General features: G+C 44.2%; 1 protein-coding gene across 1 annotated transcript in view; it reads right to left on the minus strand.

Annotated features, from left to right (window-relative positions):
- LOC112225020 (interleukin-1 receptor accessory protein-like 1-B) overlaps nt 1–25,000 on the minus strand; it is a 173,932-nt gene that overhangs the window by 71,703 nt on the left and 77,229 nt on the right. The window lies entirely within an intron of this gene.

A 25,000-nucleotide genomic window follows, 5' to 3' on the forward strand; every position in this document is an offset into this window, starting at 1 on the left:
TTCTGTATTCTGTATTCTGACCAGACGGAGAACATTACATACGTTTTAAAGTGGCTGCACTGGCTGCTTGTGAGGGGGGCCGAAACTGTGGATATATTTCAAAAGGATTTTAAAACACACATTTTTAGCTTGGCTTTTCATTAGGGTGCTTTTTTAGTCTTTCCGTTTTAAATGTTATTCTTTAATTTTGTTTCTATCCTCTTATGTTTCTTGTGTCGTAAATATTTACATTTTTTTTTTCATTGTTAATTAGTTTTTTTCCCCTGTGAAGCGCATTGTGTTGCATTCATGTCTGAAATGTGATATACAAATAAAGCTCGATTTGATTTGATCTGGAGTCATGACATTACAGCTTTTCGCCACCCATATCCACAGTACCCTAGCAAAACCCAAGCCTATCCGATAGTAATAGTGTTCACTGTTGCCCCCCAGTGGATGCTTTTGGAGGCATTTCCCGACATTCTCAGTACATGGACAATTTCGAAAGTCAATCTTGAACTATCTGTCTGCATTTAGACACCCCTCTTTACTTCCCCAAACCTCCCCCTCTCGCTCTCAATTCAATTTCTATTTAAGGGCTTTATTGGCATGGGAAACATATATTTACATTGCCAAAGCAAGTGAAATAGATAATAAACAAAAGTGAAATAAACAATGAAAATAAACAGGAACATTGCACTAACAAAAGTTCCAAAAGAATAAAGGCATTTCAAATGTCATATTATGTTTATATACAGTGTTGTAATGATGTGCAAATAGTTAAAGTACAAAAGTGAAAATAAATAAACGTAAATACGGGGTGTATTTACAACGGTGTTTGTTATTCATTCATTGCCCTTTTCTTGTGGAACAGGTCACAAATCTTGCTGCGGTGATTGCACACTGTGGTATTTCACCCAAAAGATATCGGAGTTAAGATATCGAACTCTAATATGGTCATACATTTGGCAAGAGGTCAGGAAGTACAGCTCAGTTTCCACCAAATTCTGTGTGTAGTGTGCACATAGCCTGTCTTACCTTGAGAACCAGGTCTGCCTTTGGCGGCATTTCTCAATAGCAAGGCTATGCTCACTGTAGTATGTACAGTCGTGGCCAAACATTTTGAGAATGACACAAATATTCATTTTCACAAAGTCTGCTGCCTCAGTTTGTATGATGGAAATTTGTATATACTAAAGAATGTTATGAAGAGTGATCAGATAAATTGCAATTAATTGCCAAGTCCCTCTTTGCCATGCAAATGAACTGAATCCCCCAAAAACATTTCCACTGCATTTAAGCCCTGCCACAAAAGGACCAGCTGACATCATGTCAGTGATTCACTCTTTAACACAGGTGTGAGTGTTGACGAGGACAAGGCTGAAGATCACTCTGTCATGCTGATTGAGTTCCAATAACAGACTGGAATCTTCAAAAGGAGGGTGGAGCTTGGAATCATTGTTCTTCCTCTGTCAACCATGGTTACCTGCAAGGAAACATGTGCCGTCATCATTACTTTGAACAAAAAGGTTTGAACTGCCTGTACGATTGCACCTAAATCAACCATTTATCGGATCATCAAGAACTTCAAGGAGAGCGGTTCAATTGTTGTGAAGAAGGCTTCAGGGCGCCCAAGAAAGTCCAGCAAACGCCAGGACCGTCTGCTAAAGTTGATTCAGCTGCGGGATCAGGGCACCACCAGTACAGAGCTTGCTCAGGAATGGCAGCAGGCAGGTGTGAGTGCATCTGCACGCACAGTGAGGCGAAGACTTTTGGAGGATGGCCTGGTGTCAAGAAGGGCATTAAAGAAGCCAGACGGCATCCCCAGCCGCGCCCTCAGAGCATGCGCAGACCAGCTGGCCGGTGTGTTTACGGACATATTCAATCAATCCCTATACCAGTCTGCTGTTCCCACATGCTTCAAGAGGGCCACCATTGTTCCTGTTCCCAAGAAAGCTAAGGTAACTGAGCTAAACGACTACCGCCCCGTAGCACATACATCCGTCATCATGAAGTGCTTTGAGAGACTAGTCAAGGACCATATCACCTCCACCCTACCTGACACCCTTGACCCACTCCAATTTGCTTACCGCCCAAATAGGTCCACAGACGATGCAATCTCAACCACACTGCACACTGCCCTAACCCATCTGGACAAGAGGAATACCTATGTGAGAATGCTGTTCATCGACTACAGCTCGGCATTCAACACCATAGTACCCTCCAAGCTCGTCATCAAGCTCGAGACCCTGGGTCTCGACCCCGCCCTGTGCAACTGGGTTCTGGACTTCCTGACGGGCCGCCCCCAGGTGGTGAGGGTAGGCAACAACATCTCCCCCCCGCTGATCCTCAACATTGGGGCCCCACAAGGGTGCGTTCTGAGCCCTCTCCTGTACTCCCTGTTCACCCACGACTGCGTGGCCATGCACGCCTCCAACTCAATCATCAAGTTTGCGGACGACACAACAGTGGTAGGCTTGATTACCAACAACGACGAGACGGCCTACAGGGAGGAGGTGAGGGCCCTCGGAGTGTGGTGTCAGGAAAATAACCTCACACTCAACGTCAACAAAACTAAGGAGATGATTGTGGACTTCAGGAAACAGCAGAGGGAACACCCCCATCCACATCGATGGAACAGTAGTGGAGAGGGTAGCAAGTTTTAAGTTCCTCGGCATACACATCACAGACAAACTGAATTGGTCCACTCACACAGACAGCATCTTGAGGAAGGCGCAGCAGCGCCTCTTCAACCTCAGGAGGCTGAAGAAATTCGGCTTGTCACCAAAAGCACTCACAAACTTCTACAGATGCACAATCGAGAGCATCCTGGCGGGCTGTATCACCGCCTGGTATGGCAACTGCACCGCCCTCAACCGTAAGGCTCTCCAGAGGGTAGTGAGGTCTGCACAACGCATCACCGGGGGCAAACTACCTGCCCTCCAGGACACCTACACCACCCGATGCTACAGGAAGGCCATAAAGATCATCAAGGACATCAACCACCCGAGCCACTGCCTGTTCACCCCGCTGTCATCCAGAAGGAGAGGTCAGTACAGGTGCATCAAAGCTGGGACCGAGAGACTGAAAAACAGCTTCTATCTCAAGGCCATCAGACTGTTAAACAGCCACCACTAACATTGAGTGGCTACTGCCAACACACTGTCAATGACACTGACTCTACTCCAGCCACTTTAATAATGGGAATTGATGGGAAATGATGTAAATATATCACTAGCCACTTTAAACAATGCTACCTTATATAATATTACTTACCCTACATTATTCATCTCATATGCATACGTAGATACTGTACTCTATATCATCGACTGCATCCTTATGTAATACATGTATCACTAGCCACTTTAACTATGCCACTTGGTTTACATACTCATCTCATATGTATATACTGTACTCGATATCATCTACTGTATCTTGCCTATGCTGCTCTGTACCATCACTCATTCATATATCCTTATGTACATATTCCTTATCCCCTTACACTGTGTATAAGACAGTAGTTTTTTTGGAATTGTTAGTTAGATTACTTGTTCGTTATTACTGCATTGTCGGAACTAGAAGCACAAGCATTTCGCTACACTCGCATTAACATCTGCTAACCATGTGTATGTGACAAATAAAATTTGATTTGATTTCTCTCCAGGGAAAACATCAGGGACAGACTGATATTCTGCAAAAGGTACAGGGATTGGACTGCTGAGGACTGGGTAAAGTCATTTTCTCTGATGAATCCCCTTTCCGATTGTTTGGGGCATCCGGAAAAAAGCTTGTCCGGAAAGGTCCTGAAGGTGAGCGCTACCATCAGTCCCGTGTCATGCCAACAGTAAAGCATCCTGAGACCATTCATGTGTGGGATTGCTTCTCAGCCAAGGGAGTGGGCTCACTCACAATTTTGCCTAAGAACACAGCCATGAATAAAGAATGGTACCAACACATCCTCTGAGAGCAACTTCTCCCAACCGTCCAGGAACAGTTTGGTGACGAACATGCCTTTTCCAGCATGATGGAGGACCTTGCCACATCAATGTTTTGGGTTCATGGCCAGGAAACTCCCCAGACCTTAATCCCATTGAGAATTTATGGTCAATCCTCAAGAGGTGGGTGGACAAACAAAACCCCACAAATTCTGACAAACTCCAAGCGTTGATTATGCAAGAATGGGCTTCCATCAGTCAGGATGTGGCCCAGAAGTTAATTGACAGCATGCCAGGGCAGATTGCAGAGGTCAACACTGCAAATATTGACTCTTTGCATCAATTTCATGTAATTGTCAATAAAAGCCTTTGACACTTATGCAATGCTTGTAATTATACTTCAGTATTCCATAGTAACATCTGACAAAAATATCTGAAGACAATTAAGCAGTAAACTTTGTGGAAATTAATATTTGTGTCAATCTCAAAACCACGAAAGTACATAGTCAAAGCTTTCCTTCATTTTGGGTCAGTCACAGTGGTCAGGTATTCTGCCACTGTGTACTCTCTCTGTTTAAGGCCAAATAGCATTCTAGTTTCCTCTGTTTTTTTGTTAATTCTTTCCAATGTGTCAAGTAATTATCTTTTTGTTTTTTGGTTGGGTATAATTGTGTTGCTGTGTTGCTGTTATGGGGCTCTGTGGGGTCTGTTTGTGTTCGTGAACAGAGTCCCAGGACCAGCTTAGGGGACTCTTCTCCAGGTTCATCTCTCTGTATGTGATGGCTTTGTTATGGAAGGTTTGGGAATCGCTTCATTTTAGGTGTTTGTAGAATTTAACGGCTCTTTTCTGGATTTTGACAATTAGAGGGGTATCATCCTAATTCTGCTCTGAATGCATTATTTGGTGTTTTACATTGTACACTGAGGATATTTTTTGCAGGATTCCAAGGTATGTATAGTTTTTTGTGTGCTCTAGGACAATGGGGTCTAGATGGAATTTGTATTTGTGGTCCTGGCAACTGGACCTTTTTGGAACACCATTATTTTTGTCTTACTGAGATTTACTGTCAGGGCCCAGGTCTGACAGAATCTGTGCAGAAGATCTAGGTACTGCTATAGGCCCTCCTTGGTTGGGGACAGAAGCACCAGATCATCAGCAAACAGTAGATATTTGACTTCAGATTCTAGTAGGGTGAGGCCGGGTGCTACAGACTGTTCTGTGGTAAGAAATGTGTGTGTTTTTGGCAATTTTAACAGCACACTTGTTTGTATACATGGATTTTATAATGTTGTGTATGTTTTTCCCCCAACACCACTTTCTATCCATTTGTATAGCAGACCCACATGCCAAATTGAGTTGAAAGCTTTTTGAAATCAACAAAGCGTGAGAAGACGTTGCCTTTGTTTTGGTCTGTTTGTCATTTATGGTGTGCAGGGTCAATATGTGGTCTGTCGTATGGTAATTTGGCAAGAAGCAAATTTGACATTTTCTCAGTACATTGTTTTCGCTGAGGAAATGTATGAGTATGCTGTTAATGATAATGCAGGTTGCTGTTGAAGCATATCCCCCGGTAGTTATTGGGGTCAAATTTTGTGGATTGGGGTGATCAGTCCTTGGTTCCAAATATTGGGGAAGATGACAGAGCTAAGGATGATGTTAAGCAGAGTGCAGATTAAACACACACAGTCCTAGTCACCTTTAACCTAACCTGATCAAGCAAGACAAACACAGAGAGAACAACAACAAACTGGGAATTCACACTCTGTCCTTGGTTAGATCAGTCCCATTACACTGGCTATAGCAGGTTCCAGCTACTGTACTAACAGGCAGGCGCAAAAACCCATTGACTGTGTGAACATTGGTAAGTTGGTAAATCTACTGTACAGTGCCTTCAGAATGTATTCCCACACCTTGACTTTTTCCACATGTTCTTGTGTTCCAGCCTGAATGAAACAAATATTAATGTCAAAGTGCAATATATATATCTTTAAAAATTTCTACAAGGTAATGACATGTCTTGAGTCAATGCGTATTCAACCCTTTTGTATGGGAGGCCTAAATAAGTTCAGGAGTAAAAATGTGCTTAACAACTCACAATAATAAGTTGCATGGACTCACTCTGTGTGCAATAATAGTGTTTAACATGATTTTTGAATGACTATCTCATCTCTGTACCCCACATACACATCTGTAAGGTCCCTCAGTCGAGCAGTGAACTTCAAGCAGATTTAACCACAAAGACCAAGGGTGGTTTTCCAACACCTCACAAACAACGGCAACTATTGGTAGATGGATCAAAAAAAGCAGACATTAAATTTGCCTTTGAGCATTGTGAAGTTATTAATTACACTTTTGATTATGTTGAAATACACCCAGTCACTACAAAGATACAGGCGTCCTTCCTAACTCAGTTGCCGTAGAGGAAGGAAACAGCTCAGGGATTTCACCATGAGGCCAATGGTGACTTTAAAACAGTTACAGAGTTTAATGGCTGTGATAGGAGAAAACTGAGGATGGGTCAACAACATTGTAGTTATTCCACAATTCTAACCTAATTGACAGAGTGAAAAGAAGGAAGCCTGTACAGAATAAAAATATTCCAAAACATGCATCCTGTTCGGAACAGAGAACTAAAAGTAATAATGCAAAAAATGTGACAAAGCAGCTAACAATTTGTCCTGAATACAAAATATTATGTTTGAGGCAAATCCAATACAACACATTACTGAGTGCCATTCTCCATATTTTCAATCACAGTGGTGACTGCATCATGTTATGGGTACGCTTGTAATTGTTTAGAACTGGGATGTTTTTCAGGATAACTAGAAACGGAATGGGAGCTAAGCACCTGCAGAATTCTAGAGGGAAACCTGGTTCAGTCTACTTTCCTATAAAAACAAAGAGAGTCGCACACTCCATTTGTTTCAGCATCACTGTGCCTTCTTCATTGGTTTCCACCAGACACTGGGAGATTCACCTTTTAGCAGGACAATAACCTAAAACACGGCCAAATCTACACTGGAGCTGCTTACCAATAAGACAGTGAATCTCCAAGTTACAGTTTTTACTGAAATCTACTTGAAAATCTATGGCAAGACCTGAAAATGGTTGTCTAGCAATGTTCAACAACTAATTTGACAGAGCATTAAGAATTTGGAAAATAATAATGTGCAACATTGTTTTGAAAACTGTTTTCACTTTGTCATCATGGGGTATTGTGTGTAGATGGGTCAGAAAAACGATCTATTGAATCCATGTTGAATTCAGGCTGTAACACAAACACATTTAGAATAAGTCAAGGGGTATGAATACTTCCTGAAGGCACTGCAGCACATGTACAGTACAGTAACTGTCTTGTATTGCAAGTAACATTTACAATAATGTAAATATTGGTACATTTTTTCTGTGAGTTGAAGGAGTCTGCTTGCTGGTACATATTTTAAACGCTCTTGAATTGGCTGTAAATGTGTTCATTTGCATAGTAAATATATTTATTTACTGAAATTGACTATTCAGTTGCCCAGTTCCTTACTGGGCCTTAATAACGCCTTCCCCTAGACAAACTTTAGGGTTGGTTTGGAATTGAATATTGGTTTCTGGATAGTGTTTGTCTATCTGGAGGTTCTAGATTTGTGTCAGTAATATATATGGCAGAAGTGTCCCGGAGCCCATTACACAGCAGTATTGAGGCATCACCATATTGCTACTCCTACCAAGCCCCATCAGGTCAAACATTGAAAAGATAGAGTAGGGGGTTAAGGGCCTTAATTAAACTGGGTTTATAAAACATACAAATATACCTCTCAGCCTGTACCTTGACGTGGTGAGAGAGCTTTCAACTAAACCAGGCCCGTGTTATTGAAAATGAAGTAACATTTGTGTTTGCCTTTTCATCCTGTTACCCCTGACCCCTGAGCCCTCCCCTTTACTCTGCTTTTGATCTCTAGGGGTTCTGCCATGTTCCGAGAACGAGGCGAGACGACGACCAGCTTGAGCAAAATTCAAGCCCCCCTTCTGAGACTGGCTCGCTGTCGAGGACAAGTGACATGAAGAACTAGCTGCAAGCACCCCCTGTCTCTTGATTCTGCCTCTTCCCTCTCTCCTCCTCCTTGAACTCTTTCTCTCCTCTCCCTCCAGACGAAATTCTGCATCTAGTGACGTCTGATTGCCCAACAATCTGCACACTCATCCCATACCCTCCTCCCTTTTCCATCTCTGGAGACCTCCTCTCATTCCTTACCACCCTCATCAACCCCTCTAACATCAAACATTACAGACAGGTATCCTTTCTTTATTTTCTATGTCTGCCATTAGCAATATTGCATGTCTAATCAATTATTCAATTTAAATTAAACCAATCAATTACTGTATTTTTACAAATCTGATCGACATGATACCTGTGTGTTTGCTTGTTTTACGTCTCTGTCCACTCCCCCGTTCCCTTCAACTCAGCCCCTGTTCTCCAGGACCGAGGAGTTCTGCCCAACACCCAGACGTGGATCCGCCTGATGTCCTCCATTATCAACCACCCTCCACCCTTTCATTACATCATCTACAGCTACTGTTGTTGTCATGTTGTCGTTATCTGCTAAGAAAGTTTGCTTGACGTATCACAGAACCAGAATTGAACACACTAACACACACAATACCACAATACCAAAATACCCTCAGCTATGTGACTGTTGCTTAGTAACCGTGGTGTGTGTATGTTTTATTTAAATCCAGGGAGTAATTATTGGCATGGAGGGCAGTCATTAAGAAAAACAGAGCCTGTAGTTAAAAAGTCACCATTCCTTTGTTCTACACTGATTACACCTTCCAAAGGATGGAGAGAGGAGAGAAGAGGGGAAGAAGGGGAAAGAGCTGAGAATGGGAAGAAAGGAGGAAAACAGAGCAGTGGAGAGGAGAGAGAGAGATAGGGGACAGAGTGGAGAGGAGAGAGAGATAGGGGACAGAGTGGAGAGGAGAGAGAGATAGGGGACAGAGTGGAGAGGAGAGAGAGATAGGGGACAGAGTGGAGAGGAGAGAGAGATAGGGGACAGAGTGGAGAGGAGAGAGAGATAGGGGACAGAGTGGAGAGGAGAGAGAGAGATAGGGGACAGACTGGAGGGGAGAGAGAGAGATAGGGGACAGAGTGGAGAGGAGGGATGAAGGACAGAGTGGAAAGGGGAGAGAGATAGGGGACAGAGTGGAGAGGGGAGAGAGATAGGGGACAGAGTGGAGAGGAGAGAGAGAGATAGGGGGCAGCGTGGAGAGGGGAGGGAGATAGGGGACAGAGTGGAGAGGGGAGAGATATAGGGGACAGAGTAGAGAGGGGAGAGAGTTAGGGGAGAGAGTGGAGAGGAGGGATGGAGGACAGTGTAGGATTGCTGTTTACTATAGCTTTCCATCTCTACAGTGAGTTAAGAGAAGAGTCTGACCTTACAGGATCCACATGACTTGGTGGACTAAGCTCTGGAGATTGAAGACATGGCTAACACTACGGTCTGGCTAGCTAGCTTTGACGCCGGGCTGCATTGGCCACTGATAAATTCACCACCATACGTTGTTCTCTCTCTTCTACTTATTTTTCCTTGTCCCATACACACAGAGAAAGAGACAGGTAGTGTGTGTGTGTGTGTGTGTGTGTGTGTGTGTGTGTGTGTGTGTGTGTGTGTGTGTGTGAGTGAGTGAGTGAGTGAGTGAGTGAGTGAGTGAGTGAGTGAGAGTGTGAAAGAGAGAGAATGAGAGAGAGAGCAGTCTCCTCCAGTAAGTAAGGAAGTCCATTAACACACATGTAAATGAGCCTCAGTAATTTACCCCGTACCACGCTTCTGCACAAATTACTGATTGTGTACAGCACGCAGATTGCAGATGGCAATTAAGGAGGATCCGGGTGTGTGTGTGTGTGGGTGCGTGTGTCCTTTGTCTGTTTCCTATGCAGGAGAGAGGAAAGATAATAAAGGAATATTTTGGGTGCAATATATATATATATGCCATGCACATGCTCCTTACTATGACACTGTACCATGCACACACCTTCATCTCTAACTCTCTCACTTATAGCCCTGCTTTCTCTCTTTCTATCACCCGTTCTTCATGTCTCATGTCTTCCTCTCCCTCTTTCCCTCTCCTATACCTCTGAGTAATCTAAAGTCCTAAACCTCATTTGACCTTGCACTGAACACTTTTAGCCAATCACAACCCAGAATGTGGTGACAATCCCCAAATCCTCATCTAGCCAATGGGAGAGTGGAAGCATCAGAAGCTCTGAATTGGATGTGTCCTCCTGTCTCTCAGTGCCCTCTCTCTTCTCCCTCCTCCCCTCCTCTCTCTTTTCTCTTCTCCCTCCTCCCCTCCTCTCTCCTTTCTCTTCTCCCTCCTCCCCTCCTCTCTCTTTTCTCTTCTCCCTCCTCCCCTCCTCTCTCTTATCCCTCCTCCCCTCCTCTCTCTTATCCTTCCTCCCCTCCTCTCTCTTATCCTTCCTCCCCTCCTCTCTCTTCTCCCTCCCCCCTCCTTCTCTTCTCCCTCCTCCCCTCCTCTCTCTTATCCCTCCTCCCCTCCTCTCTCTTCTCCCTCCTCCCCCTCCTCTCTCTTATCCCTCCTCCCCTCCTCTCTCTTCTCCCTCCTCCCCTCCTCTCTCTTCTCCCTCCTCCCATCCTCTCTCTTCTCCCTCCTCCCATCCTCTCTCTTCTCCCTCCTCCCCTCCTTCTCTTCTCCCTCCTCCCCTCCTCTCTCTTATCCCTCCTCCCCTCCTCTCTCTTCTCCCTCCTCCCCCCTCCTCTCTCTTATCCCTCCTCCCCTCCTCTCTCTTCTCCCTCCTCCCCTCCTCTCTCTTATCCCTCCTCCCATCCTCTCTCTTCTCCCTCCTCCCATCCTCTCTCTTCTCCCTCCTCCCATCCTCTCTCTTCTCCCTCCTCCCATCCTCTCTCTTCTCCCTCCTCCCCTCCTTCTCTTCTCCCTCCTCCCCTCCTCTCTCTTATCCCTCCTCCCCTCCTCTCTCTTATCCCTCCTCCCATCCTCTCTCTTATCCCTCCTCCCCTCCTCTCTCTTATCCCTCCTCCCATCCTCTCTCTTCTCCCTCCTCCCCTCCTCTCTCTTCTTGCCTTGTTTTCCTTGGTTCTGTTATGCAAGACAGACAGAAGTGGAGCAAGCTTCAAAGTGAATGGCAAAGCAGCCTTTCCCCCAGCTCACTTTGCTGTTTACGCATGTCATTCCATCTGTCCCCCAATCCCTCCCTGTCTCCTTCCACCTCTCTCTCTACCCGTCTCTGTTTTTCTCGCCCTCGTCCTCTCTTTCCCCCTTTCTCATCCTCTATCTCCTTTCTCCCCCATTTCACCTTTCTCTCTATTACTCTGCATACCTTATCTTCCAACACCCCCCCTCTCTCTTTCCCGTCTCTCTTCCCCCTCTCTCTCCCATCTCTTTCTCTCTCCCTCTCGCTCTTTTCCCGTGAAATCGCTATACAGTGTAAGTCCAATGCATCATTCTCAACACAATCATATGGTAAGGGAACAGAAGTGGTCTTCTGACAACTTCCACTACTCCTAACCACCTTCCCCTTCCTCCTTCTCTCTCCCCAGACATATGGTTGGCCATAAGGCCCTTCTAACCACACACCTGAAGTGGTCTACTTATGAGCCATTTCCATCTGGAGAGTGGGTGTGTCACAGGAGGCTGATGAGGGGAGGACGGCTCATAACAATGGCCAGAACTGAGCAAATGGAATGGTATCAGACACGTAGAAACCATGTGTTTGATACCATTCCACTCGCCATTACCACGAGCCCGTCCTCCCCTATTAAGGTGCCACCAACCTCCTGTGGTGTGTGTGTGAGGAGCGACAGGGTCTTCCAGATGCTCCCTACTCTGACAGGTTCACCCAGGGCTCATTTCCCTGTCCTCATCACCCCATCACTCACTCACTCTCTCTCTCCCAATGGTGAGCAAGGGACAGGCTTCACTCAGAAGAGCGAGAGAGAGAGAGAGAGAACACAAGACAGAGAAAGAAAAGGGTGAAAACAGGAGCATCTCAAGAGAGAGAATCAAGAAAACAAAAGCTAGAGAAGTCTGATGAAGCTTTTCACTTTCCCTTAGCAGAGCGTGATCAATCCGCCAGTAAACACAGTTGGTTCTCTGACAGTGTCAATGAACCAGGGCTTTGGTAAGTGGGACCATTACCAATCACATCCCTATAAAGATCTGCCTCCATTTAGTGGAAATAATGGAATGAATAGAAAACCCTGTGCTAAACAAGTCTGTGTTTAGGCTTTAACAAACAACATAGTCTATCTAACTGGGTTTAACATATACATATACCATATTGCTGCTTTTGATGAAGTGTAGTTTATCCAAGTTCTACCCTAAAAGGACCATGAATACATAATAATGGCCTTTTTAATTAAAAGACAATGCTGAAATTGATGCACACACACTTTTATTACTTCTTATTGTTGCTGCATTGTTGAGGAGGAGCCTGAAAGTAAGCATTTCATTGGACCATGTGAATCCTGTACATATGACTAATAAATCTTGAAACAGGCGCGCGCACACACACACACACACACACACACACCTGAATAGATAAATCAGTCTTTTGTAAGGTAAAGCCAAATGTCCTACGGAATAATTACCTGGCCATTATAGCAGTAATTCCATCAGCCAGGAATGGAAAGGAACAGAATGTGTGAGTGCACTTCACATATTATGGCTGTTACATGTACTGTCCATCTCCTTCCTACCCCCCCTCCCTTTATATATCCCTCCCCCTTTTATATATCCCTCCCTCCCTCCCTCTCCCCTTTATATATCCCTCCTTCCCTCCCTCTCTCTCACCTTTATATATTCCTCCCTCCCCTCTCTCCCCTTTTATATATCCCTCCCTCCCTCTCCCCTTTATATATCCCTCCCCCTCCCTCTCCCCTTTATATATCCCTCCCCTCCCTCTCCCCTTTATATATCCCTCCCTCCCCCTCCCCCTTTTATATATCCCTCCCTCCCTCTCCCCTTTATATATCGCTCCCTCCCTCTCCCCTTTATTTATACCTCCCTCCCCCTCTCCCTTTTATATATCCCTCCTTCCCTCTCCCCTTTATATATCCCTCCCTCCCTCTCCCCTTTATATATCCCTCCCTCTCCCTCTCTCTCCCCTTTATATATCCCTCCCTCTCCCTCTCTCTCCCCTTTATATATCCCTCCCTCTCCCCTTTATATATCCCTCCCTCTCTCCCCTTTATATATCCCTCCCGCCCTCTCCCCTTTATATATCCCTCCCACCCTCTCCCCTTTATATATCCCTCCCGCCCCTCTCCCCTTTATATATTCCTCCCTCCCTCCCTCTCCCCTTTATATATCCCTCCCTCTCACCTTTATATATTCCTCCCTCCCTCTCCCCTTTATATATCCCTCCCTCCCTCTTCCCTTTATATATCCCTCTCCCTCCCTCTCCCCTTTATATATCCCTCCCTCTCCCTCCCTCTCCCCTTTATATATCCCTCCCTCTCCCCTTTATATATCCCTCTCTCTCCCCTTTATATATCCCTCCCTCTCCCCTTTATATATCCCTCCTCTCCCTTTATATATCCCTCCCTCCTTTATATATCCCTCCCTCTCCCTCCCTCTCCCCTTTATATATCCCTCCCTCTCCCCTTTATATATCCCTCCCTCTCCCCTTTATATATCCCTCCCTCTCCCCTTTATATATCCCTCTCTCTCCCCTTTATATATCCCTCCCTCTCCCCTTTATATATCCCTCTCTGTCCCCTTTATATATCCCTCCCTCTCCCCTTTATATATCCCTCCCTCTCCCCTTTATATATCCCTCCCTCTCCCCTTTATATATCCCTCCCTCTCCCCTTTATATATCCCTCCCTCTCCCCTTTATATATCCCTCCCTCTCCCCTTTATATATCCCTCCCTCCCTCTCCCTCCCTCTCCCCTTTACATCTCCATCGCTCCCTTTCTCCCCCCTCACGCTCTCTCTCTCTCATCCCTCCCTCCTTATCATCTCCCTCCATCCTGTAGGGTCTGTGTAGCCATGCTGTTAGCTCGTTAATCATTGGCCTCTACTATGGGCTCCACGCTCAGTGATTAATGACAAATGTTCACACGCTTAAACAGTTAGCTTTGTTTCGCAGCAACCCCAGTTGCCGTGGCATTTACTGTGGGTTACTTACCACCGGGTCGTCTTAGTGGGAACAGAACGGTACAGTACAGAGTGATGAGGCAGAAATCTCCAGAATGTTTCTAAAACCCATATGGGACCTGGGCAATTCAATTTCAATTCAGTCATGTGAAGAGGTTAATCGAAGAGAAAATCAATCAAAAGTTACATTTACGTTTAAGGAGGATTTCTCAATGCATAAATTCATTAATTCGATTTACTGAATTGATGGAGTTGAAATTAAATTGACCGCAACCCTTCACCAATATGGTTTTCACCGAGGACAAGCTGCACTGATCACAACTAGGGCTGTGGTGACATTGAAATTTTGTCAGCCGGGGTTGGTCATGCAAATAACTGTCGGTCTCACTGTAATTGACCGTTAATTAACAAACACATTTAGCATCTCCTGGCTTCCTACAAGCCACTGATGCAGACCTTTGGAACATCTACCTTTTAAAAAGTCTAATAAATCCATGTAATATAGCCTACACCTTCCCAATAAATCCATGTAATATAGCCCACACCTTCTCAATACATCCATGTAATATAGTCTACACTTTCACAATAAATCCATGCAATATAGCCCACACCTTCCCAATAAATCCATGTAATATAGCCCACACCTTCCCAATAAATCCATGTAATATAGCCCACACCTTCCCAATAAATCCATGTAATATAGCCCACACCTTCCCAATAAATCCATGTAATATAGCCCACACCTTCCCAATAAATCCATGTAATATAGCCCACACCTTCTCAATACATCCATGTAATATAGTCTACACTTTCACAATAAATCCATGCAATATAGCCCACACCTTCCCAATAAATCCATGTAATATAGCCCACACCTTCCCAATAAATCCATGTAATATAGCCCACACCTTCTCAATACATCCATGTAATATAGTCTACACTTTCACAATAAATCCATGCAATATAGCCCACACCTTCCCAATAAATCCATGTAATATAGCCCACACCTTCCCAATACATCCATGTAATATAGTCTACACCTTCACAATAAATCCATGCAATATAGCCCACACCTTCCCAATAATTCCATGTAATATAGCCCACACCTTCCCAATAAATCCATGTAATATAGCCCACACCTTCCCAATAATTCCATGTAATATAGCCCACACCTTCCCAATAAATCCATGTAATATAGCCCACACCTTCCCAATACATCCATGTAATATAGTCTACACCTTCACAATAAATCCATGCAATATAGCCCACACCTTCCCAATAAATCCATGTAATATAGCCCACACATTCCCAATAATTCCATGTAATTTAGCCCAAACCTTCCCAATAAATCCATGTAATATAGCCCACACCTTCCCAATAATTCCATGTAATATAGCCCACACCTTCCCAATACATCCATGTAATATAGTCTACACCTTCACAATAAATCCATGCAATATAGCCCACACCTTCCCAATAATTCCATGTAATATAGCCCACACCTTCCCAATAAATCCATGTAATATAGCCCACACCTTCCCAATAATTCCATGTAATATAGCCCACACCTTCCCAATAAATCCATGTAATATAGCCCACACATTCCCAATACATCCATGTAATATAGTCTACACCTTCACAATAAATCCATGTAATATAGCCCACACCTTCCCAATAAATCCATGTAATATAGCCCACACCTTCCCAATACATCCATGTAATATAGTCTACACCTTCCCAATAAATCCATGTAATATAGTCTACAGCATCACAATAAATCCATTATTTATTTTAGACAGGTCTAAAGCAGCATGATACGAAGAAAATGTAGTCCATTTCAGAAGAACAGAATAGCATACTGAGTTGTCCTTATGTTAGGTCCTGATCTAGATATAACATATGGCTGTGGGCTACACTAGGTAATTTAGCAGAAAATATTTACTTATAATTCCCAGGCATTATGTTATACTATTTTATAGAATGAAGAATACAATTGAACAAAGCTGAATAAAACACAAAGGATATTTTCTCCAAAGGATTTGAGGGAGTGAACACATGGGCTATTCTGTGTTGAGCGTTTAATAAAGAAATAAGTAGTCCTAGATGCTTCATTTAGAGTTATTAATGCAACTTTAGTTGTTCTACAAACGTTGGGCTATATGTTCAGATTTGTAATACATTGTAATGCTGCATGATGCGACTCTATTGATGATTTGAAAAAAAGTCTCTTGAAAGGCATGAGCTCTGCTTTGTTTGCGCAGGCTGTACACACTTCATCAGCCTCTCATTCACAATTTGACAAGCACTTGATAATGCCTTGAATTTCACGGTGGCATCCCCTTGGTGTGTCCGTAATGCACCCAAAAAATCCATGTCTTTTGCAGCCAGTGGCCATTGTGCCCTTGGCCCGGAGTGCTGCGTTGTGCACTTCTTACTGAGTGCTGCGCACTCCGGAGCACCTCTCACTCACATGGTTCTCCATCACGAGATTGTCTTCACTTGTAGCCTGTGAAAATGACCCAGACACATCGGGACGCAACTGCATCTTTTTCCAATTCCGAGGTGCATATTGAAAATATTGGAAGAATTATCCACATTACTTTTCATCAGCCAACAAGATGAGTAGACCTAACAAACAGCAATCTACTATCCCCCATAGTACAAAAGTTGACCTATTCTATTCTGTCTCGAGATATAAATATTCCGAACATAGTCTGGGACAGTTGTGGGATGCGATAGATCCCAAATGAATACAACCACTAGCATCAAAAAACACTTTTTCTGTGATCTGGGTGACGCAGCAGATCAGAATGCTGAAGCTTAAAATGTTGATAAACATTTGGCCACTTTAGTTGTGATACAAACCTTAACAAAACATATAAGACTATGGGCCAGGCTACATGAGGTGTGATACTGACCTTATCAAAACATATATGACTATGGGCCAGGCTACATGAGGTGTGATACAAACCTTATCAAAACATATAGGACTATGGGCCAGGCTACATGAGGTGTGATACTGACCTTATCAAAACATATATGACTATGGGCCAGGCTACATGAGGTGTGATACTGACCTTATCAAAACATATATGACTATGGGCCAGGCTACATGAGGTGTGATACAAACCTTATCAAAACATATAGGACTATGGGCCAGGCTACATGAGGTGTGATACTGACCTTATCAAAACATATAGGCCTATGGGCCAGGCTACATGAGGTGTGATACTGACCTTATCAAAACATATAGGACTATGGGCCAGGCTACATGAGGTGTGATACTGACCTTATCAAAACATATAGGCCTATGGGCCAGGCTACATGAGGTGTGATACTGACCTTATCAAAACATATAGGACTATGGGCCAGGCTACATGAGGTGTGATACTGACCTTATCAAAACATATATGACTATGGGCCAGGCTACATGAGGTGTGATACTGACCTTATCAAAACATATATGACTATGGGCCAGGCTACATGAGGTGTGATACAAACCTTATCAAAACATATAGGACTATGGGCCAGGCTACATGAGGTGTGATACTGACCTTCTCAAAACATATAGGACTATGGGCCAGGCTACATGAGGTGTGATACAAACCTTATCAAAACATATATGCCTATGGGCCAGGCTACATGAGGTGTGATACAAACCTTATCAAAACATATAGGCCTATGGGCCAGGCTACATGAGGTGTGATACAAACCTTATCAAAACATATAGGACTATGGGCCAGGCTACATGAGGTGTGATACAAACCTTATCAAAACATATAGGACTATGGGCCAGGCTACATGAGGTGTGATACTGACCTTCTCAAAACATATAGGACTATGGGCCAGGCTACATGAGGTGTGATACAAACCTTATCAAAACATATATGCCTATGGGCCAGGCTACATGAGGTGTGATACAAACCTTATCAAAACATATAGGCCTATGGGCCAGGCTACATGAGGTGTGATACTGACCTTATCAAAACATATAGGACTATGGGCCAGGCTACATGAGGTGTGATACAAACCTTATCAAAACATATAGGACTATGGGCCAGGCTACATGAGGTGTGATACTGACCTTATCAAAACATATATGACTATGGGCCAGGCTACATGAGGTGTGATACTGACCTTATCAAAACATATATGACTATGGGCCAGGCTACATGAGGTGTGATACAAACCTTATCAAAACATATAGGACTATGGGCCAGGCTACATGAGGTGTGATACTGACCTTATCAAAACATATAGGCCTATGGGCCAGGCTACATGAGGTGTGATACTGACCTTATCAAAACATATAGGACTATGGGCCAGGCTACATGAGGTGTGATACTGACCTTATCAAAACATATATGACTATGGGCCAGGCTACATGAGGTGTGATACTGACCTTATCAAAACATATATGACTATGGGCCAGGCTACATGAGGTGTGATACAAACCTTATCAAAACATATAGGACTATGGGCCAGGCTACATGAGGTGTGATACTGACCTTCTCAAAACATATATGACTATGGGCCAGGCTACATGAGGTGTGATACAAACCTTATCAAAACATATAGGACTATGGGCCAGGCTACATGAGGTGTGATACTGACCTTATCAAAACATATAGGACTATGGGCCAGGCTACATGAGGTGTGATACTAACCTTATCAAAACATATAGGCCTATGGGCCAGGCTACATGAGGTGTGATACTGACCTTATCAAAACATATAAGACTATGGGCCAGGCTACATGAGGTGTGATACAAACCTTGTCAAAACATATAGGCCTATGGGCCAGGCTACATGAGGTGTGATACTGACCTTATCAGAACATATAGGCCTATGGGCCAGGCTACATGAGGTGTGATACAAACCTTATCAAAACATATAGGCCTATGGGCCAGGCTACATGAGGTGTGATACTGACCTTATCAAAACATATAGGCCTATGGGCCAGGCTACATGAGGTGTGATACTGACCTTATCAAAACATATAGGACTATGGGCCAGGCTACATGAGGTGTGCGACTATGATTAGAAAAAGTTGCAAAAAAAAAGGCATTGTTTCTTATGCTGGGCATCATTCACAAGTGATAATATATCATTCACAAGTGATAGGCTAATATAGTCACCCATCAGACTATTCTTGATTTAATCTTATCATTACATATACTAAATCATGTGTGTGTGACATTTGTTATGATTTAGAATGGACCATTATCATGCACCTGTATCAAAACAGGGGCAGTGGGAAAAAATACATGTCATCTATGCACTTAAATAGCAAATGGAGGACGCTTTCCATATGGTTCATTTTCATGCCAGCCACGTAGGTTGTAATCTTGTTGTAAAGATAAGCAATGTGCTTAATATTAGGAAAATTGATTAATATAGTAGGATTAGCTTATATAAAGCTGATGGGATCCTCCTCTTTTTGCATAGCCTATAGAAATGTTGAGCAACAGGAGCTCATGGGCTCTCATGAAGTGTTTGATTCGATTTTAGATGACATTTGCATTGATGTCAGAGTGATTAGAGGGACAATAGAGCGCTGAGTACCAGGCAGTTAACAGGTTTGGTAGGATATTAATGACCATCAGCAGCATCAGAGCTTGGAGAAGCCTATTTACCATGACTACACAGTCACGTGGAATTGAACTGCCTTCATGACTGGTGACTGCAACAGCCCTAATCATAACCCTTCTCATTTACAATGGAGCCCTCCATGCATTGTGAGACAAACCTACTAACAAACAGCATGTATTAGCCAGACACAGCCAATGGTGAAATTGCATTCTAACCTTAACGCCCTGGAGTCAGAGATACAGATACATGCAGTTAGTTCATTAAAAACCATAATACCCTGATGGATTACATAGCATTAGAGAAGCACTGTGACTAGAGCAGGGACCGTCAACTAGATTCAGCCGCGGGCTCATTTTTTCTTGAGCGGGTGGTCGGGCGGCAGGAACATAATTACAAATCATTAGTAGACGTAAATTGACTGCAAGAAGCACAAACAGATATAATGTTTGACTAAAACATAATCATTTTAAACCTGGCTTACATTTATATATGATCACCTATCTCTCTATTATGAGTGGGAATTACTTGGGAACAGATTTACATAATTAAAATCACTTGGAGATGATTTCCTGGTGATTTTACAATCTTTTATGTCCGACAATAAAAAATACAAATCAAAGAAAACATCTTTGCTCAGAAAACTTGGGGGGCCAAATAAAACCAGTTCATCACTCTCTGTCTCTGTCTCTGTCTCTGTCTCTGTCTCTGTCTCTGTCTCTGTCTCTGTCTCTCTGTCTCTGTCTCTGTCTCTGTCTCTGTCTCTCTCTCTCTCTCTCTCTCTCTCTCTCTCTCTCTCTCTCTCTCTCTCTCTCTCTCTCTCTCTCTCTCTCTCTCTCTCTCTCTCTCTCTCTCTCTCTCTCTCTCTCTCTCTCTCTCTCTCTCTCTCTCTCTCTCTCTCTCTCTCTCTCTCTCTCTCTCTCTCTCTCTCTCTCTCTCTCTCTCTCTCTCTCTCTCTCTCTCTCTCTATGCTATGGCCATAGTGTGATAGTGAATACAGTCAATTCTCTCTCATGTTCTCCCTCTGACAGATTCAACAAACACATGCACACACACATGCACACAAATAGACTCACACTCCCTTCTCAAGTCAAGCGTGTACAAAGGACAACATAAACTAGAGTGGATGGAAATAGTGCCTGAGCTAAAAACATAAAAAATGGCGAGGCAGTGAGGAGAAAGAAACATTTAAAGAGTAATTTAGCGTGTGACTCGAACCCTGACCTTCAGCAGCCTTCAGCCAACAAGCTCTCACAGTCTCACTGGAGATTCTGGCGTTTGTCCATTAACTTTAGGCATTAATGCCGAAGAGTTAAGGCTGCAATATGTAACTTTTTGGGCAAGTCTAAGAAGCGGTAGATCTGTTCTATGTGCGCTATTTCTGTGCTTCCCGTTCTCAAGTTTCATTTTTGCGTCTTTTACTTTCGGTTCACTACACCAGCTTCAAACAGCGGAAAATACAATATTTTGGGTCATGAAAAAATGTGCATCGTTAAGGTAAGGGATAGGGTTTACATTTATTTCTTTTTTTAAACAAGCCTAGCACTGGTATTGAACACGTGACACTCAGTGCTTACGCCCATCCACCCTCCCCAACGCCCTAGCAAAAGCCTACTTGATGGTAGTAGCGCACACCATTGCCCATAATGGCCAGTTTTGAAGTAATCTCCTGATGTTCTGCTTACCAGGACGGACGTCTAATTTCACAGTGGATCTAGAGAAACCTGGCTGCCTCAGCAGCTAGCCAATTTCAGCTATCATCACGGAAACATGGCATGTCAGGTATCACAGAAAGGTGTGTGTGTGTGTGTGTGTGTGTGTGTGTGTGTGTGTGTGTGTGTGTGTGTGTGTGTGTGTCGTGCGTGCGTGCGTGGGTGCGTGCGTGGGTGCGTGCGTGGGTGCGTGCGTGTGTATGTGTGCGTGCTTTTGAAACCATAAAGCAAATGTGGGTAGAAGGCTGAGAGAGACGGCAGGAAAGATTTAAAAAAATGTAACAGTGTGAATTGTAAAGGCATCAGCATGCCTCAGTTCGGCTGACGGCTTGCCGAAGTCGACTAGGCGAACCGAACGAGTGTGATCCTATACTCCCTTAAAAGACATTTGCTTGTAAAATGAGAAAAAAAGTTCAACAGTACTGTTTGTCCATTTTGAGATGCCGTAGACGGTATAGTGTACACTTCCTCAAAACGGTCGGAATTAATCTAAGACAACCCAAGAAATCTGTCATTCATTTTGACGTTTTTGCCGAGGAGATCTTAGCTGTGTAATTTTACATCTGACTAAGATGTTTGGTGTTGTATTTCTCAATGAAAGCAAGTCGTCCCTTTATTGAATAATCCCTACTGTCGCCGACGAAGGGACGTAGACTTCCGCTTGCCTTCAGAAAACATGCTGTGTACCCTAACAGCCCCCCAAAAACTCACCAAAGTCCAAAGCTAACAAATACGTCGTCATAATATACTGTCTGCTCTCTGAAAGGTTTCAGCTGGGAAGCACATGGACGCCTTAAGGTTAGAGGGTTTATAGCGGTATAGCAGGGGGCCAGTCATTTCATATCTCCTTCATACCACACAATCATTAGAGCTCTGCTCTGCATACCTTGTAGTGTACGATAGTAGCATCATCACACCGAATAGTCCTGCTGAACATCACGGCACATTCAGTCTCCACACAGCAGTTGTGTTGTTGAACACAACACTTTTGTTCTATAGATGTGCTCTCCTCCTACTGGGGGGGATGACACTGCAGCACAGTGGGAGACTGTTGGTTACATCACACTGATGCCTCTGGAGCTCGGATAGACAGAGAGCAGGGAGAGCACGGGAGGGAGGGCGAGAGAGGGTGAGAGAGTGGGGGGATGGGTGGGGGCTGTGCTGAGGGAATCCGTACTGTAACAGATCAAAGCTCTAGTGTTTTATAAGCTGGGGTATGTGTCAGTGTGTGTGTGTGTGTGTCAGGGAGGTGTGTGTGTGTGTGTGTGTGTGTCAGGGAGGTGTGTGTGTGTGTCAACCTCCCTCTATGCCTGTCACAAATCCACCATTAAAGCACCATGGAAACCAGGGTAGTCAGCAAACTCTGATTGGCATTCATCAGAAATATACTGACAAAGTGTGTATCATCAAAGTGTGTGTGTATGTGTGAAAAATGTATGACTGTGCTTCCAGATACAGGCCTCTTGACTGCTATCCTGTGTTGATGGAGCCTGGTCTGTGAAATAATGGAGTCTAATTCCTTTCCACTAGAGTGCTCCCATCTGCTGGCTTTGGGGGCTAGTAAAACCCTCAGTTACAATTATCCCACGCTTAGAGAGGACTGCACCGTTAGCGTGTGTGTGACCCACTCACTCCCACTACAAATGGTGCAAGGAGTGTGTGTGTGTGTGTGTATATGTGTGTGTGTGTGTGTGTTTGTGTGTATGTGTAGTTCTGGGTGGACTGCTGCGTGAGCGTGTGCGAATCTCTCACTCTCCTCCTCTGGGATAGCGATACCATGACAAATCACAAAGGGTGAGAGAGAGGGAGAGAGAGAGGGAGAGAGAGAGAGAGAGGGAGAGGGAGAGAGAGAGAGAGAGAGAGAGAGAGAGAGAGTGAGGGAGAGAGAGAGACAGAGAGACAGAGAGAGAGAGAATGTGTGTATGTTGTGGTGTGTGTGTGTTAGAGTGTGTCCCACTCCCTTCCCATCGGAATGTCTTCAGGGATGACGGAAGCTCCTCCAGGGACGTCACAGCATGAATCATTCCCCATATACCTGGAAAGGCAATGTGGACTGCACCAACTCAACCCTGGGGGGGCAGACAGTATATCTGCTGCTGGAGGTACAGTAGTGGTGGCAGTAGAGGTGGTGTTCTGGAGGAAGAGGGCATTATACAGCTAGTAATGTACAGTACAATCACAAGTCCATTGACTGTAATGGAGGAGTAGCCAAGTCATCCCATATAGAAAATAACAGCAGTTCCAGATTTTGAGGTATAGTGGTTAGAACTGGGGCCAAGAGGTTTTCGGAATACTTGCCCTGACTAGGAAAACTGTGTGTGCGTGTATGTATGTGTGTACTTATGTACAATGGGTGTGTGAGAGTGTGTTTCTCTAAAGCTATATTGTGGGTAGGTTAGAGCTGCATTGGCTAGCAGCTTTGTAGAGGAGATAAAGTGGTCTGTGTTTCCCGGCAACTCTCTCTCTGTCTCTCTCTCTGCAGATTTATCCCTCTGCTTATGTCACCACTTTTACTGCCCTCCTTCCCCCCTTCATTTATACCTTCCATCCCTCTCTCCTTCCATCCCTCTCTCCTTCCCCCCTTCATGTATTCCTTCCATCCCTCTCTCCTTCCATCCCTCTCTCCTTCCATCCCTCTCTCCTTCCATCCCTCTCTCCTTCCATCCCTCTCTCCTTCCATCCCTCTCTCCTTCCATCCCTCTCTCCTCCTCCTGCCTCCATATTGGCTACCCACACTATCTCTCTCCCTTTCTCTCTCTCTATGACTCTCTTTATGCCTTTCTCTTTTGATTTCTCTCTCTCCCTCTCTCCTCTTTTTCTTTATCTCTCTATCTCCACCCCCTTTGTACTCTCCCCTCTCACTTCCTCTCCTACCTCTCTCCATCAGGGACCTCAGTGCTGCCGGCTCCCCACAGTAAATCTGCCATATCGCTCCATAAAGCTGCTAGGGGCATGACTCGACAAATATTAAGAAAGAGGAGAATAAATAAACACAACTAAATAAAAGAGAAGCGCATCTGGAGGGAGAGGCTTCTTCATCCCTGCTCTGTGAAAGTGTGTGAGAAAAACAAAATGGAGTCAAGCTGTAAAATATTTATCTCAGTGTCTCTGAGCGTCCCTCTCTCTGCTGGGAGCCCTGTGGACAACACCATACACACATATATATGCACCCGGGTATACTTGTGTGTTTGTTTTTGTCTGTGTGTGTGTTTGTGTGTGTGTACTGGCTTGCATATATGTCAGTCCATTAAAGGTAGTCTATTCGCCCTTGGTCAGACATGTTGGCTGAAAGCTGTGGTATATCAGACCATATACCATGGGTATGACAAAACATTTATTTTTACTGCTCTAATGACATTGGTACCTAGTTTATAACAGCAATAAGGCACCTCGGGTGTTTTTGGTATATTGGCCATATGCCACACCACCTTGGGCCTTATTGCTTAAATAACCCACCTGTCTCACAAACAACAACAAAACACCAAAGACAGGAGTGTCTCTGTAGAGCAACACACAGACACACTGTATCTGCCTGCCGTCCAATGCCTTTCACCCTGACAGACAAAGGGAAGCTGTTTAGCCATTCAGACAGCAGCAAACACCATGTGGACATCTGACTGTGCCCAGAACTCAGGCAATATGCTGTCACACACACACACCTC

Source organism: Oncorhynchus tshawytscha, linkage group LG26, assembly GCF_018296145.1.
Source record: "Oncorhynchus tshawytscha isolate Ot180627B linkage group LG26, Otsh_v2.0, whole genome shotgun sequence".
Lineage (NCBI taxonomy): Eukaryota > Metazoa > Chordata > Actinopteri > Salmoniformes > Salmonidae > Oncorhynchus > Oncorhynchus tshawytscha.